The 17,394-nt window shown below is 40.3% G+C and overlaps 1 pseudogene; it reads left to right on the top strand.

Moving 5' to 3' along the window:
• The window catches only part of LOC105718760 (THO complex subunit 4-like), a 29,767-nt pseudogene extending 13,109 nt beyond the window's left edge, over window positions 1–16,658 (top strand).
• Window positions 16,659–17,394: the final 736 nt, after the last annotated feature.

Below are 17,394 nucleotides of genomic sequence, written 5' to 3'. Positions count from 1 at the left end.
CCATGTTCCCACAGTAAGGGACTTGTGGGCATCCTTGGGGAGTTGGGGTACAACTGCACCCTGAGAATATTCCTCAATATTGTCACCTCTTCAACAATTTTCAAAAAATAATATACTGATTGTTAACTCTTTCCCATGCCAGCTATTAAGGATATAGTGAGAAGATGCTAGAGGAAGACCCATGAACACCAAGGCCAATCAGCCTGATACACATGTGGTCAGACAGGAAGGAGCGCAGAGTCAAATAGTGTTCCCCAAGCCCCCTTTCTCCTCTTGCCCCTGACCTTCAACCTCTACCCTTAGACCCAGACCAGCCCTCTGCTTAGAGGGAAGCTGCCCTGGGAAAAAGAGGGCAGAATTGGAGAAGTTAAAAAAAAACACCTTCTTTCTTTGCTTTTTGTTTTTTCCTCACGTTCTTCCTGCAGACATAGGCTGGGAGGCCATATGGTGGCAGTATATCACACAGGTGTTTAACTTATATGTTTATTTTACAAACCTGACCACCTCCCAGCCCCTCTGTGAACAGTAACTAATCACTACTCACAGACACAAGAGGCAGCCAGAGACAGCAGACCTGGAAAGGCAGGAAGCAGGTGTCCAATTTTTCTCTCTTTTCAAAGGCCAGGAGGTATGCAGGGCTGATGAAGCAAGATTTCTGTCCAAAGTCAAGAAAACATTTATTGCCACTTGCTAAGAATCAAGCCCTGTGCTCAATACTTTTAATATTTATCCCGTATCTTTTCTTTTTGTAGACAACTTGAGAAAGGAAATTTTTGGGATGTAAATGTAAATTTGATCAAAGGCCTAGTTGCAATATTTAATTTATTAATTTAGCTGCAATGTTGTAAAACACATGCAATAATATATGCACTTAGAAATATTAATTTTTGTACTCTTTTATTTCCTGTTTTAACTCTTCATGTGAATATTTGACATGTGGCTTTATCATTACTAGAGTCAATTTTGAGTCTGTAACACAATTTTCTAGAGCACTTTACTTTTAGTTTTTGACTAAATTGAGATATATAATTTTTGAATCAATATATTATGTTTCCAATGGAAAATTGTGCCCAAATGACAACTATTCCATTTTTATAATTAACTAGAATAGTTGATTGCGTTTATGCATCCTGTAGATGACCTGCATAATTTGATTACTCTATTCTTTTCTTAGTTGATCTTAAAAATAATCTGTGTAATGACATTTGACAGCTGCATACTAATTATTAAACCTTCGTCAAATGTCTTCCTCTTTTTCTTTTTTTTTTTTTTTTTGAGACAGAGTCTCACTCTGCCACCCAGGTTGGAGTGCAGTGGCGCTATCTCAGCTCACTGCAGCCTCCGCCTCCTGGGTTCAAGTGATTCTCCTGTCTCAGCCTCCTGAGTAGCTGCGATTACAGGCACATGCTACCACACCCAGCTAATTTTTTGTATTTTTAGTAGAGACAAGGGTTTATCATGTTGGCCAGGCCGGTTTTAAACTCCTGACCTCAAGTGATCCGCCCACCTTGGCCTCCCAAAGTGCTCAGATTATAAGTGTGAGCCACCACGCCTGACCTCTTTTAATGGATTCTTTTCTTTTCTTTCTTTTTTTTTTTTTTTTTTTTTTGAGATGGAGTCTTACTCTGTCTCCAGGCTGGAGTGCAGTGGTGCAATCTCGGCTCAGGGCAACCTCCACCTCCTGGGTTCAAGCAATTCCCCTGCCTCAGCCTCCCAAGTAGCTGGGATTACAGGTGTGTACCACCATGCCTGGCTAACTTTATATTTTAGTAGAGATGGGGTTTCACCATGTTGGCCAGGATGGTCTCGATCTCCTGATCTCGTGATCTGCCCGCCTTGGCCTCCCAAAGTGCTGGGATTACAAGCATGAGCCACCATGCTTGGTCTAATGAATTATTTCTTAGGTGACTTCTATAAGCACAAACCTGGCATTCTTTAAGGTTCTTTCAGGCTTGTTAGATACAGATAGCCAGGAGGTTCCTAGCAGTAATTAGAGACTTTATACTATCTTAAGACCCAAGAATTGGAATAATATCTAATATTATTGAGCATTTATAATGGGCCAGACACTTTTCTCAGTGTTTAACATGCGTTAACTCATTTAATCCATATAACAACCTTATGTGTTGTTAGATACCATTACTGACCCTATTTAAAATAAGAGGAAACTAAGAAACTAGGTAATCTGTCCCGATCTGAACCTAAGGAGACACCAGACTCCATTTCTCTTACCTGTAAAGGCTAGACAACTCATGAGACCATGTAGTTTGTTTCTTCTATTAAAAAAAAAAAAAAAAAAAAAGTCTAGGTTCTCAGTGGTTCTCAACTCTCAACCTAATTGTTATTCCTTTAAGTTAATCTGTCATTTCCTTTGGGTCAATTCTAGGAGTTTAAGTTTGATGTTTTGCAATTTCTCTGCTATGAATTTTTATTTTTTTGTATTTGTTTATATCTGAGACCTATAATTTTTTTCCATTCTGAAAAACTGAGACATGATTTTTTTCAAACTTTGCTTCTACTCATTTCTCTCTATTTCCTCTTTCTGGAACTCTTTTAGTAATATGTTGGATTTTCTCATTATTTATTCCTTGTGTTTTACCTTTCATTTTGTATTTTCCACACCTCTGTGTTTTCTTATAACATTTTTTATATTCTCAACTCCAGTTCTCATCAACTCAAAATGCAATGATACAATGCCTAAATATTTTTTTATTTCTAAAATTTCTATGTTGGGAAGGGTGTTGTCATGGCATTGACATCACTTTTAATGAGGTCCTAAGCTACTTCTCTATGCTTTTTAAACTAATGTACTCCATTTCAGACTTCCCAGCAACAATCTTCCTTAATTCTTTTGGAGAATGTCTCTCTTCCTATTTTATTCAAAGATTTGGGGCTGTTCCATCAGTATCAAGTCCCCTTGGTTGCAGGGATTGGCATGTGGCCCAGGCCAATGCAATCACAGCTCCTGCTCCCATTGGCCACAGTAATTGGTTCACAGGTGAGCTCATGACTAAAGCGAAGCTAATTCTTCACTACTTTTCTAAGTGGAGTAAGTTGTAAAAGCTCCCTTTCTTCCTGGAAATGGGTTGACAAACTTTTTCTTTAAAGAACCAAAGAGCCAGACACAGTGGCTCACACTTGTAATGCCAGCACTTTGGGAGGCTGAGGTGGGCAGATTGCTTGATCCCAGGATCTCAAAACTAGTATGGGAAACAGAAAAACCCTGTCTTTACAAAAAATACAAAAATCAGCCAGGCATGGGGGCACATGCCTGTAGTTCTAGCTACTTGGGAGGCTGAGGTGGAGGATCACCAGAGCCCAGGAGGTCAAGGCTGCAGTGAACTGTGATCATGTCACTGCACTCCAACCTGAGTGACAAAGTGAGACCATGTCTCGAAAAGAATGACAAAAAGGAAGGAAGGGACAGGGAAGGAATAAAGAAAGGAACGAAGGGAAGGAGGGAGGGAGGGAGGGAAGGAGGAAGGAAGGAAGGGAGGGAAGGAGGGAAGGAGGGAGGGAGGGAGGGAAGAAAGCAAGGTTGGTTCAAAACAGTAAATATTTAAGACTTTGCAGGCCAAGAGGCAAAATTGAAGATATGATGTAGGTATTTATAAAACAAGAGATAAAACACATTTCTAGAATAATTTTATGGACAAAATTCAAAATATAGTAATAGCTGAGCACTTTCTTAGTCGAATAGGTTTATTAATGAGAACAATAGAATTGTTTTTTGTGGGATAACATTTTGCTGCTTTGGTGGTCAAAGACAGTGTTCTTATTATCAAAATCAATTGCAAATATTCATCTGTTAAGGTTGATCTGCAAAGAAATGTTACATATTTCATCAGTGAAAATATATTTTCACACAATATCTATATGTTGCCAGATACTGACATAAACCCATTAGCATATGATTTTACTAAGAATATTTAATGCTTGGGAGGCATTTGTAGAATTCTGCTAGATTCTTCTCTTGATATTTGCTATTTAGCATAATATTACATTTCAGATTACTTACTTCTAATTGAAGGTTAGATGGAAGCTCCCCAACTGCACAGTTAAAAATATTTTAAAATATGGAAATTTCCTTTGCATTTGCATTATGGTCTGATAAACACTGCTAGAACCATAGTTTGGAATCAAAAAGTATATCTGCTACAAATTTGTGTGGGAACGGAGATATTAACATTATTTCTTATTTTAAGCATGACAGCATGAGATGTATACATAGAAAGCAGTTTGACATTACTGTGATTTAAACATTAGTTGTTGTTGAATGACTTTACCACAGTTTAAGTTTTGCATATAAGGGTTGTATTACTTGCTGTGCATGGTGGCTTATGCCTATAATTTCAGCTACTTCGGAGGCTGAGGCTGGAGGATAACTAGAGGCCAGGAGTTTGAGACTAGCCTGGGAAACATAGCAAGATCCTGTCTCCTAAAAACAAACAAGTAAATAAAAGAGTTGTTTTACCTTGCAATTTTAGAATGAATTCATTAAGAAACATTCTTGAGTCTGTAGCAGAAGCTAATTTCCAAAGCTATTTAATGTTTAATAAGAGGAGTTAAATGTAGTTATTTTTGTTCGGAAATTCAATCATAACCCATTTATGTAGGCACTCTGTAAGTCCTTTCTCCTTTGCTACTTCTCCCAACAAATTTCACCCTAGAGCTAAAAAAAAATTGCAATAAAACTTTACCACTGATAAGTCATTGAACTACTGTATGGGAGGGCAAGTCTGGATATTCAGCTTCTGTTTATGACAAAAATTCATGGAACTGAGAGTGGCTATGCCCAGTAGAGTGCATCAAACCCACTGTTGAAACAATTAGTTCAATAATACGATATATTCAAATGTTTTCTACAAATAACCTGCTGATGAGTAACATAATAAATAAAGGTTTTAAGTACCTTGCACTTTCACAAGCTTTATAAATTTGTCCAACTGTTTCTGTACTCTACATATATTTTTACCACCGTCAGATGAAACACATCTTACTAGATGCCACTTCAGGTTGTACTGAATGTGTGCTTTTCCCAACCTCTCTGAAAATATTCTCACCCATAGTTCTTCCACACAGATGAAATATAGAAATTAATTCTTCAGTTTCTTTAAATTTACCACTAACTTTTCAAATAAATAACAGCTGAGCAGTATCAGTTACATTTATTGACTCATCAAGAGCCAAGAAAAAACACATTAGCCTTGTTTTTAAATTGACTATTAATGTTGCTCCCAATTTCTCCAATTCTGTAAGAAACTGTTTCTCACCAAAAGACTAATAGTTTTTAAGCAAGCTTATTATCACTGGAGGTATTTCTTTGGCTGCTGCCATAAAATATGATTTTATTAACTCACTGTTGATAAATGGTTGTCCTTGCTTAACAAACAAATGAGTCATGTTAAAATGTACTTTGCAGCCTCATTTTCATTTTTTATTTTTGTGAAGAAATTCTGCTTGATGAAACATTCTATTTTAAATGTGCTAATTTTTTCTGACTCACTTTCCTGTGAATTGGGGATATTGCTGTGAGTGCTTAGTCCGGTAGTGTCATTCCATGTAGTATACATTTAGCACAGCTGTAGTGTCATTGCATAATAAAGATAATGGCTTGCCGTCTAATCCAGTAAAATAATCTACACTCTACTGTGCTTTAAAAGTGTGACACTCAAAGCCTACTTTTCTCTTTTCTTTGATATAATGGGGATGCATATGTAATAAGAAATGAAATGTCGGCTGGGCACGGTGGCTCACACCTGTAATCTCAGCACTTTGGGAGGCCAAGGGGGGTGGATCACAAGGTCAAGAAATCGAGACCAACCTGGCCAACATGGTAAAACCCCATCTCTACTAAAAATACAAAAATTAGCTGGGCGTGGTGGCACACCCCTGTAGTCCCAACTACTCGGGGAGGCTGAGGCAGAAGAATCCCTTGAATCATGGAGGCGGAGGTTGCAGTGAGACAAGATAGTGCCACTGCATTCCAGCCTGGCAACAGAGCGAGACTGTGTTTCAACACCACCAACAACAACAACAAAGTCATGGTATAGTGATTTCTGTGATAACTGATTGCCATAGATTTAAGACTGTGTCACTGCTATTTGTAGTGTGTGGGGCAACAATGCAAAGTGACAAGAGAGCCACATACAGTCTCTGTTACGTTGACTTGACTCTGCCCTGACAGAGCAAAAGCAGCCATGCGAATGATCATGGTTATGTTCCAATAATACTTCCCAGACATGGAATTACGAATTTCATTAATTTTCACATCACCCAGATGTGAAAGATTTTATTGAAATCAACCAACAATGCTATTGCTAGCCTTATCATTGCTTTCAATCCAGTATTAATCTCAAAGTTTTGAAAAAACACATCTTTGGCTAGTACAGATTTATTGTCATGAGTCAGCTGTTCTTAGCAAAAATTCCAATAACAATAACACTAACAACAGTAATAATGAGTAGTGCTTACTGAGTGTCCATTACGTGACAGGGATTACACTGTTTTGTATCTATTATCTCTAATCCTCACAGCAGCCCTGAAAGGTATGTGTTATTTAACCCATTTTACAGATGTAGGTTCAAGGAGGCTAAATAATATGTGCACAGTCATATCAGTTGGCCAGAACTGGAATCTGGAGTCATTTGCTCCTCATCCAGCAGTATGGCATCCTTTGGTATAATAATGCAGAGGTCTTTGTTATTGAAATATTAATCTAAATTACTAAAGAAGGCTTAAACTTATTTTCTTCTGCTAATGAATATATACCTCTCTCTTCTCAGCAGAAGAAGACACAAGAATGTAGGGGTCGGAAAATTCCTTGAGTGGTGCAGGCTGTCCCCAGTGCAGTCAGGCTTCATACCTATGACTTGTTTTATTTTGGACAACATGCATAAGTCACAATAATATGTCCTGCCTCTTTTTCCAAAGAAGGATGCTTAAACCAAGTGACCGATGTTGAACTTCTCATAAATGCAGCCACAATTCATCAATTGAGTCAGATATACATACCTTTACATTCTATAAAGCTTCATAAAGGCTACTAAGCCAATTAAACTGAACTTCTAAGTAACAGCTCAAATTGCAAGTGGGATGCTACAGTGTTAGTCTACTATACAAGGCTCTTATTTCCTTATGTTATGGCATTGCTTTCATTTTAGCAAATCACAAAATAAATGACCACTTCTGTTGGATAAACTAATTCAGAGGAATTTCTTTTGGGGGAGAATACACACATACAAGTGTGTGTGTGTGTGTGTGTGTGTGTGTGTGTATGTATATATATACATGTATGTATGTATGTATGTATGGTTTGTTTTATTTTGAGACAGACTTTTACTCTGTTGCCCAGGCTGATGTGCAGTGGCACTATCTTGGCTCACTGCAACCTCTGCAGTGATTCAAGCAATTCTTGTGCCTCAGTCTCCCAAGTAGCTGGGATAACAGGCATGAGCCACCATGCCCAGCCTGGAGATTTTGACAGACACCTTTGAAAAGGCTTAGGTGGATATTTTTAGTATTACTTTATTTTTAATAGTGAAAATACATTCAGTGCAGCAAGAGAGAATACCAGATCAAATTAACATTGTTATTACAGGAGTTTAGCCTTCTATTACTTTATAGTGAGCATAGAAAGCTAGAGTGATTCTCCTTTTTCTTATTGTGGTAAATTATATATAGCATGAAATGTATCATTTTAACCATTTTTGAGTAAACAACTCAGTGGTATTAAGTACATTCACACTGTGCAACCATCACCACTATCCATGCCCAGAACTTTTGCATCTTCCCAAATTGAAATGCCACACCCATTAAACAACAGTTATCTATTTCCCCCTCTTCCCACTCACAGCCACCATTCTACTTTCTGTTGCTATGAATTTGACAACTCTGGGTACGTCATGTAAGTAGAATCACACAATATTTTTCCTTTGGTGACTGGCTTATTCCACTTAGTATAACGTCCCCAAGGCTCATCCATGTTGTACTCATGTGCCAGAATTTTAAGGCCAAATAATATTCCATTGTATGTTTATACTACATTTTGTTTATCCATTCAACCATTGAAGAACACTTGAGTAATGTTACTTTATTTTAATTTTATTTAGAAATCCACCTAGGGATATCTCTTTTGAAATTCTTTTTTCTAGTGCAAATTTTGCTCTAGCAAATTCAGCACTGGGGACTAGCTTCTTCTGGTTTTTGAAGGGGGAAAGGCCTTTGGCTTTTGATTTGCTATTTTATCAGTGTTTCTTGTTCCCTTGAACCTGTATGTTAAAGTAGGCTTACCTGCCTTTAAAATGAACAAACTAACATCCACTTACACTGATTCTTCTGTCCTTTTTCTCTCCCCACTATAAGTTTTATCCTGCTAAAATGCTTTCTTTAGTTTTGTCCTATTAACATTTAAAATTTTTCCCATCTCAGCCTTGACACCTACACATTACTTTATGATGGAGATTTGCTACCATCACAAGAGTTCTGCTTTTCCCTTATATTTGTAATTTAAAAGCAATTATAAGGCTGCATATGAAGTATGACAGTAAAGGAACTGACTTTTGCACATATGTCTAATGAATGTTGTCCTTCAGAATGAGCAACTTCTTATAATGTCAGTGGAACTGTCTTCACATCTATTTTATGAGTTTTATTACTTTACGGTCTCAGGGTGCTTTCATGGTTGATGACCTCCTCTGCTTTTTGACTCAATTTGGACACATCCCACCTTCTCTGATCCTGTCCTTGACTGTAGGACCAGACAGAGAAGTGGAAGTGGAGGACATGAGGAAGAGGACTATTTCATGTCAGTCTTTTTCATGTACTAGCTGCTTGTCTATTCAAAGTACTTTTGTAAGTTAGAATTGGTTGTGCACCAGAAACCCTAGTCAAAGCAAATCTAATTGCTGTAACTCCATACCCCAGATGCATACAAGGAAGCCATTTCTTTCTATCTTTTCCCCTACCTTCTCATTGCATCACTATATCCTACCTTTACTGCTGACTATATATACCATGTATAGTTGTGCAGGTTGTGCACTGGCCAAAGGCACAATATCACAGAAATATATATATATATATATATCTGCACACACATACACGCATGGGTAGATATACAGATCTATATCATAACAATTTCCAGAAAGAAATAAAGAAGGTGCATTGAGGAAAGCGAGCCTTTTCCTGCTTCCAATCAAAATATCATAATAGCCTAGGAGCAGCTCTGCCTTTAAAGATCCCATGCTTGTATACCTTAAGATATCGTAAGGTCTGAAAAGCATGACTTAGTAGTGGCCGATACCTAATTCACAATTAACTGATTAATTCACTATTGACTTAACATACAGTGGTTGAGCACAAGAAAGCAAAGCCCTAGGGCTTTGCTCAACCACTGTATGATAATAATAAGTAATAATAATTGACCTAGGGCTTTGCTCAACCACTGTATGATAATAATAAGTAATAATAATAACTTATTATGACTGGGCTCTCACCCAGCTAATTGGTTATTTTAGTCTAGAATACAAGACCAGCCTTAGACTAGACAAGGAAGGAATTGCCTACATGATATAATATGGAGGCTTCTGTTCAAAACTATCTCCTTCATTGGCAGTTTTAGTATGTAAAATTCACAATAAAATTACTGAACTGGAGTGAACTTTCCAATAGAACCATGAAAACCAAGAGTCATGGGTCCCCGAGTTCTTGTCCCACCCTGTCTGAACCATGCAGGCATTACCAGTATCACAGCTCTTTCCCATTGTGTCTGGATGCCCTTCCTAACCCAGGGGTTCAGGTAATCCCAAATTTCTACTGGAGTGGGCATGCATATAAAACCCTATTTGTCAGCATTGAATTCTAGTCCAGGAGACTCATTAAAATACAAATACCTGGAAGGAAAAACACCTTCAGTCTTCACTAACACCTCAGGAGGACCTGTCACCCCAGCATATGACATGAGAGTCTCATTTAATGACTCTTTCTCCCCACTGATCTATACAATCAACCATAACATCTGTCGCTCAACTTCCAAAATAACCCTCAAAGTTATTTCTATGCCCTTTCCACCACGACTCCTAGCTTTTCTCACTCCTGTCCACCTGAATTGTTGTAGCAGCCTTCTATGCATGAGCTTCTCCTGAGACTGCTCCCACTCCAGCTGATGCTGCCAGAAAACCTGCCTGGACAATAGGAGCTGCTGCTTGAGACAGGCATACCCCACTGTCTGTAGACAAAAGACCAGACTCTTATTCTGGTCAGGTTTAAGAAAATATTTTAAGGGTGACAACCAAGTGTGTCTTAGGAAGGGAACTGGATTTTCTTAGAAAACGCTTTTATTAGCAAGTATAGATGAGGAAGGTAAGTCCTTCACAGGTAGGGACAAAATGAGGGAAGACAAAGGACAAACTGCACAGCACAGGGATGAACAGAAATTCCAGAGTTGGGGTGGGATGCAAGGTTGTGGGGAGAGAAGAGGGGAGGAAAGGGGTGTGTGTGTATGTGTGTGTGTGTGTGTGTGTGTAAAGGGAAAGGACAGAAATACTCATAGATGCCATCCCAGTGGTAAAGAGGTCAAAGAAACAAGTGACACTGCTACACATGTGTACTGGAATCAAATGATTTAGTAAATGGATGGCAGATGGTGGGAACCAGGTTTAGGGAGATGATCCTAAAATGATCTATGTGGCAATGTATTAGAGTTGGAGACCGCAGTAGGAACTCCTGTTTATAGATACAAATTGTTATCTATAGAAATATTTATTGCTATGTGTATATACAAAGGTTAGTGCACATACACACATATTTCTTTGCTCTGTGAGCTAAGAACATCTAGAAGCAACAACACTCCTGTAATACTAGCACACCTAGTACCCTGATCTTGGTTTCTAGTACTATTCTCCAATAAAAGAAAACAGGAATTCTTGGAGAAATGGCTGATCCTAGGACTGGGGCAGGAAATGTACAAGATGAGTTTAGAGTTTCTTGCAGTGCCAGGAAATAAAATAATGCTAAAACAAAAACCCAGAAACTCCACAATGATGTAAGTGTATCAAAGGGGCACAGAAGCAACCAAAAGAGCTCCCTATAACATACGGTGGCAGGATTTGAGTGATAAAATTAATCAAGTAGTACTGTATTATAACTCCAAGTATAAAATAAATATCCATGAGTCTATACTGATATAAATAAATGATTAAGCAAATTAATAAAGGGAAAGAAGAGACAAACTCTTGTGCAGTAGAATTCCAAGGAATTTGTATAGATTCTCCATCCTCAAGGAAGAAAGCAAAATGGCCCACTCCCCGAGTGTGGGCTGCATAGAGTGACTTCCTTCCAAAGAGTTCAGTATGGAAAGGGGTAAAAAAAAAAAAAAGTAACTTTCCAGTGGAGAAACTTGATAAATACTACCTCAGTTGACCTTGACCTGATCAAGGTCAACATCAGCAGTCACAAATCACGTTGATAGTGTGAACCCTTGATCTATGAAGTTATAAAAATCCCATACAAATGCAAGATATTAACGATAGCCGGAAAAAGGTGTGGGCTATGTGGGAATTCTCTGTACCATCTTCTCAATTTTTCCCTAATCTAAAGCTGTTCTAAAAAAATAAAATATATTTTTTAAAAAGACTCAAGAATGGAAAGTTAGATAAGTAATTTCAAGCTATTCATGATGCTGTGATATTAAACCCATCTGTTTGCCTAAACCAGTAAGAAGATCTAGTGTACTCACTCATCCTGGGGTGGCAGCATGATGGGAAATAAAACAATAGGGCAGCAAAGCCTACCTCACATCTATCCTTCTCCTAAGACCCTAGGAAAGGGAGACATATGCTCTAGAAAGGGACTCCAATCCAGGCTGGGTGGTCACTACCAACAGGAAAACTTCTGTGGCCATGGCACATCTGCATGGCGGGGAAGAACAGCTTCATGGCAGGCAGCTGAGGAGGAGGTCTGAGACCAAGCCTTCTTTCTCACCTCAGTAGAGGACGATGTATCAGTTGAGATCTAGTCAGGACAACTGTTGTAAGCATTTCAAATGGAAGAAATTTAATATAGGGGTTTGGTTCCAAAGATGTTGGCAGGGTTAAGAAGCACCAAAGGGAGAAGAGAGATTCTGAAGAAGCCAAAATGAAAGAAGTGATGCCCAGAGATCAAAAGCTGTCAGCTCCAGATCAGCTGAGAAGAGCGGCCTTGATTACAGAGGTAAACTTCTGAAAAGATGCTGCCTCCTTGGGGCTGCTGAGTCCAGAACCATCCCACCCTCGCTGCAGCAAGAGCCAGCAGCCACTAGCAATGGCCTTGCTAGTAGAGCTGACACAGAAGCATCTCTCCTCTGCCCATTGATCTTCCTCCAGGGCCCTCTCTTAGCAGAGCCTAATGGGAAGCCTAGAAGATGCAGTTGCACACTCAAGGTCCAGCAGTATTCAGGATAGAGTTCAAAGGTGCAGAATAGAGTCTAAAGGTGCAGTCTCAGAGGCTGAGACTGCTAGTGAGTAGCCAAGAAAGAAAGTAACCCTTCATGAGGGTGTGATTGATGCCTAGTTTGTTCCAACCCTCAAGGCCTTCCTTTCCAATGTAATTTATACCTTTGCTTCGTCTTTCTCTTATTTTTTTTTGGCAATGAACTCTCACTCTATTACCAAGGCTGGAGTGCAGTGGCACGATGTCAGCTCACTGCAACCTCTGCCTCCTGGGTTCAAGTGATTCTCCTGCCTTAGCCTCCCAGGTAGCTGGGATTACAGGTGCCCACCACATGCCCTGCTAATTTTTGTATTTTTATTAGAGATGGGGTTTCACCATGTTGGCCAGGCTGGTCTCAAACTTCTGATCCCAAGTGATCCACTCACCTTGGCCTCCCAAAGTGCTGGGATTACAGGCAGAAACCACTGCTTCCGGCCAATATACCTTTGCTTCTTGTTCTCTGCTCCTCCTGCCCAAGATCCCCACTATTTCCTACGGAAACCTTTCCCTCCCCAGAATCCTTGCCTTTGCTGTTTCCTGAGGGATGCCCCTGACCAAGATATATGAGTGCAAATCCTATACTACATCCTTTCAAATTCAGCTCATGTAGCTCCTGCTCTGCAAAGCTTTCTCTCTCTCACTGTTCTCATCTGCAAGCAGATGTATGCTAGTTTTGTTGTTTTTTTTTTTTTTAAAGAACCCCTGGTTTTTAGCAACTGCATATTTTCATGGTGCAAATAATCCCAGAGGAAGAGCTGCAGACTGTCAGCTCTTGCGAGCCTGTCAGCGGTCCCTGCATGGCAAACCACAGTTCATGACCTGGAAGCATATATTCCTCTTGCGAAATTCCTCAGCCATTCATGTGACCTCGTCCCAGAGTAAGCACTCAGGACATTTTGCTGTGAGTGACAGTCATTTCTTTGCACATCTGCACTCAACTCCAGAAAAGCATCCTCATGTAGAGAAAAATCATGACTTAGAATTCCAGCCGTACACTCCCAGCTCTGTGATTGGTAACCCTGTTACTTACCAAGCCAAGTAACTGGTAACCCTGCCACCTACCAAGTGTTGGGAGCCTCAAATGTTCAGAGCCTCAGTTTCCTAATCTCTTAAAGACAGGAGCAACGTAAATCAATACAGCCATTAAGGAAGACGGTATAGAGGTTCCTCAAAAAAATTATGTAGAACGACCTTAGGATCCAGCAATACCACTTCTGGGTGTGTACCCAAAAGAACTAAAAGTGGGGTCTTAAAGAGATATTTTTACACCTGTGTTCACAGCAGCATTATTCACAATACCCAAAAAGTGGAAGCAACCCAGGTGCCTATCAATGGATGAACAGATAAAGAAAATGTGGTAAACATATACAATGGAACATTATTTAGTCTTCAAAAAAGAAGAAAATCCTGTCATATGAGACAATATGAATGAGCCTGGAGGACATTATATTAAGTGAAATAAGCTAGGCACAGAAAGACAAATACTGTATGATCTCACTTATATGTAGAATCTAAAAAAGTCAAACTCATAGAGGAGAGAGCAGACTGGTGCTTACCAGGGAGGCTGCAGAGAGAAGCTAGGGCAAGAAGGGATTGAGGAAATGTTGGTTAAAAGATACAAAATTCCAGTTAGATAGAAGGAATTAGTTAAAGAGATCCACTGTGCAACATAGTGACTATAGTTAATAACTACGTACTGTAAAGTTGAAAACTGCAGAGATTTTAAATGTTCTTACAAAAAATAAGCATGTGAATAAATGGATATGTTAATTACTAATTTTAGCTATTCCACCATCTATACATATACATATGATACATTATAAATATACAACATTTTTTTATTTAAAAATTAATTTTAAAAAGTTGTTTGTATTTTAAAGAGCAGCCAATGCCAACCGTGCCCCACAGGGCTGTTACAAGAATTAAATGAGTGTACTTGTCAGTTTTCACACTGCTATAAAGACTGGGTAATTTATAAAGGAAAGAGATTTAATAGACTCACAGTTCAGCATGGCTGGGGAGTCCTCAAGAAACTTACAATCATGGCAAAAGGGGAAGGGGAAGCAAGGACCTTCTTCATATGGTGGCAGGGGAGAGGAGAGAAAGGCTGCAAAGGGGAGCTTCCAAACACTTTTAAAACTGGCCAGGCGTGGTGGCTCATGTCTGTAATCCCGGGACTTTGGGGAAGTTGAGGCGGGTGGATCACCTGAGGACAGAAGTTTGACACCAGCCAGACCAACATTTTGTATTCTCTGCTAAAAATACAAAAATTAGCCAGGCGTGGTAGCCAGCACCTGTAATCCAGCTACTAGGGAGGCTGAGGCAGGAGAGTCACTCAAACCTAGGAAGTGGAGGTTGTAGTGAGCTGATATTGAGCCATTGCACTCCAGCCTGGGCAACAGAGCAAGACTGTCTCAAAAACAAATACAAAAACAAAAACCACTGGTTCTTGTTAGAACTCCTTTACTAACATGAGAACAGCATGGGGAAAACCGCCCCCATGATCCAGTCACCTCTCACCAGGTCCCTCCCTTGACATGTGGGGATTACAAATGAAGATGAGATTTGGGTGAGGATATAGAATGAAACCATAACAGTGAGATAACAATGAAAGTGCATTGCATAACAGTCCCTGGCACACTGTAGAAGTTTAATAAATGTTAATTTTCTCCTCTCCTTAGGCTTTGAACACTCTAGGAGAGAAGCCGTATTATTATTCATTTTTTAATTACCCTAAGTGTCAAAAACACTATCTTGTATCTTGTAATTGTTCAAAAATATGTAACTGCTCAAAAATATTGTTGTTAACCTATTCACTAGAAATATGAGGGGCTTGACAGCAAGGGAGAGGGCAGGGAAGGATGAGCCCAGAACCTTTTGGGGAAGTGGGGATGGGCTGGGAAGAGACAAGGGAGGCAAGAAGTACAGAGAAATGGTGCTGCCTACGTCCAAGGTCCCCAGAAGAGCTTGGAGGGCTCCTCTGGCATTTCCCTCCCTCAGGCCTTCTTACCTCCACTGGGCGCACACTTACTAGGGCTTACTCTTTAATTCTGGCTGTGGCTCAGCTGGACACCAGGGTCCTGGGACACCAACCGCCTTCTGGGTGGCAATAATGACAGCAGCAGCTATTTCAACTGCAGCTGCTAACGGTATTTCCATTTACTTAATCCCATAGGGCAGAAGTTGGCAATAGTATCCAGCCTCAGAAAAAAAAATGCTCAACTAGGAAAGCTGGGCTTAAGGAGTTTACTACAGAAATGGCAAATACCCCACAATTTCTGACCTTTTTCATCTACTAGGTTATCTATCAGCTAAACCCCACCTAAAACCTAAAGTGTTTGAGATCTGCCAAGAAGCTTCACTTTCATTTTGCCCATAGGTCATGTGTTAATGAACTCTTTTTTTCTTTCATTTTTGCTCCTCATCTGTAATCTAAAAACCACGGAGTCATGGAATGGGAAAAGCCTAGAGCCCCACTGGCTCTAGTTACTTCTCTTTTCAAAAAACCATAGATCTAAGGCAAACTCAAAAAGTCAGCTACGAGGAAACGCAGACTTACAAAATCGATTTGTTCCAAACCGGTGTGCTCTGGGGGCCTGGCCCCTCTGGGAACCCAGGGCTCAGGCTCCCATGCCAGGTGTTTGTCACTTGGCAGCCTCCTTGGACACGTCAGAGTCAGGGAGCTGGACTTCTCTAAAGAAGTCCACTCCATCTATGGGCAGAATGGATAGCAGAGGTGCTCCGCCCTTAGCAAACCGCTCAGCCTGTTTCCTCCTAGTCTGAGATTCTCAGTAGGTTTAGGTGAGAGGTAGGATGGAGGGAGGTTTTATCAGAATCACAGCATCTGCACTATATAGTTTGAAAGATGTAACATAAAGCTGCTGCTTTACTACCAGCTGCCATATTTCTTTTTCTTGAACATTTCTAATAAATCTAAAGGAGAATGTTCTATTGAGCGCAAAATGGCCTGAGGTTCCAAGAGGTAGGAGAGCTGCTGCTGACTTCAATTTCTCCCTATAGCTGAAGATGAGCTCTTGAAGCCTGCAGCTCCCAAATCCGGGATCTCTCTTGACGTGGCATCATATACATCTGTGTGTACCTGTCTTTTTTCCTTCGTGGGACCAGCTCTCTGCAGATCCAACGACAAGCTTCTGGTTATCTATGAATCTTTTGATACACCTCCTTACTTGTAGTCATTGAATAAATGCTTTTTAAATAAATAAACACAGGTACCTCCTATGCAATCAGTACAGCACCCACAGAACAGATACACTCAACAAAAAGACTGAATGAAACACACACGATGAAATGTTCAGGGTTTTTCTCTAAGGAGAGACAGCGCGATTTCATCTTTTCTTTTCCTAGTCTATCCTAAATTAATATACTTAGCACTACTTTTTAAAGTAATAAAAGATCCTTTATTTTTAAAAGAAAGACACCCCAGTTGATCACAGCAGAGGGAAAAAAAATGCAGCCAGTTTTTACTTCGGCAAGGTTTAGGGGATTCATCATTTTCGCTGCCGATATTCTAACTAAAAAAAGCCAACCAAACAGCCCAGAGAAAGAGGCAACTTTCTGAGGCAGGCATTCAACAACTTCAAAGTCTCGACCAAGTTTAGCAAATAAGTTTCGTTTCATGGCAACACCGGAATGCCCACCGCGTGCCCCCTGCCGGGCGGGGCTCGGAAACTGGCCACTGCGGTCGCACCCTCGGGTTGGGGACGCACCTCAGCGAAACATACCCCGCAGCAACTCCGGAACCGCGCAGGCGCGCCCTCGTTCGGGGGGGCGGGGGGAAACATACCAGAACGCGCATGCGCCGCGCCGCGCCGCGCCCGCCCACCAGACCTCCACGCCACATTCTTCGAAAACCAAGGCGTGAAAGGCTGCAACTGCGCCTGCGGGTAGAGAAGCCGGCTGGGCGGGGGC

This window comes from Aotus nancymaae, unplaced genomic scaffold, assembly GCF_030222135.1.
Source record: "Aotus nancymaae isolate 86718 unplaced genomic scaffold, 86718_ANA_hifiasm-v0.15.2.pri h1tg000155l, whole genome shotgun sequence".
In the NCBI taxonomy this organism is placed as follows: domain Eukaryota; kingdom Metazoa; phylum Chordata; class Mammalia; order Primates; family Aotidae; genus Aotus; species Aotus nancymaae.
The sequence above is the reverse complement of the archived record's forward strand: the minus strand, read 5'-3'. Positions and strand labels throughout refer to the sequence as shown.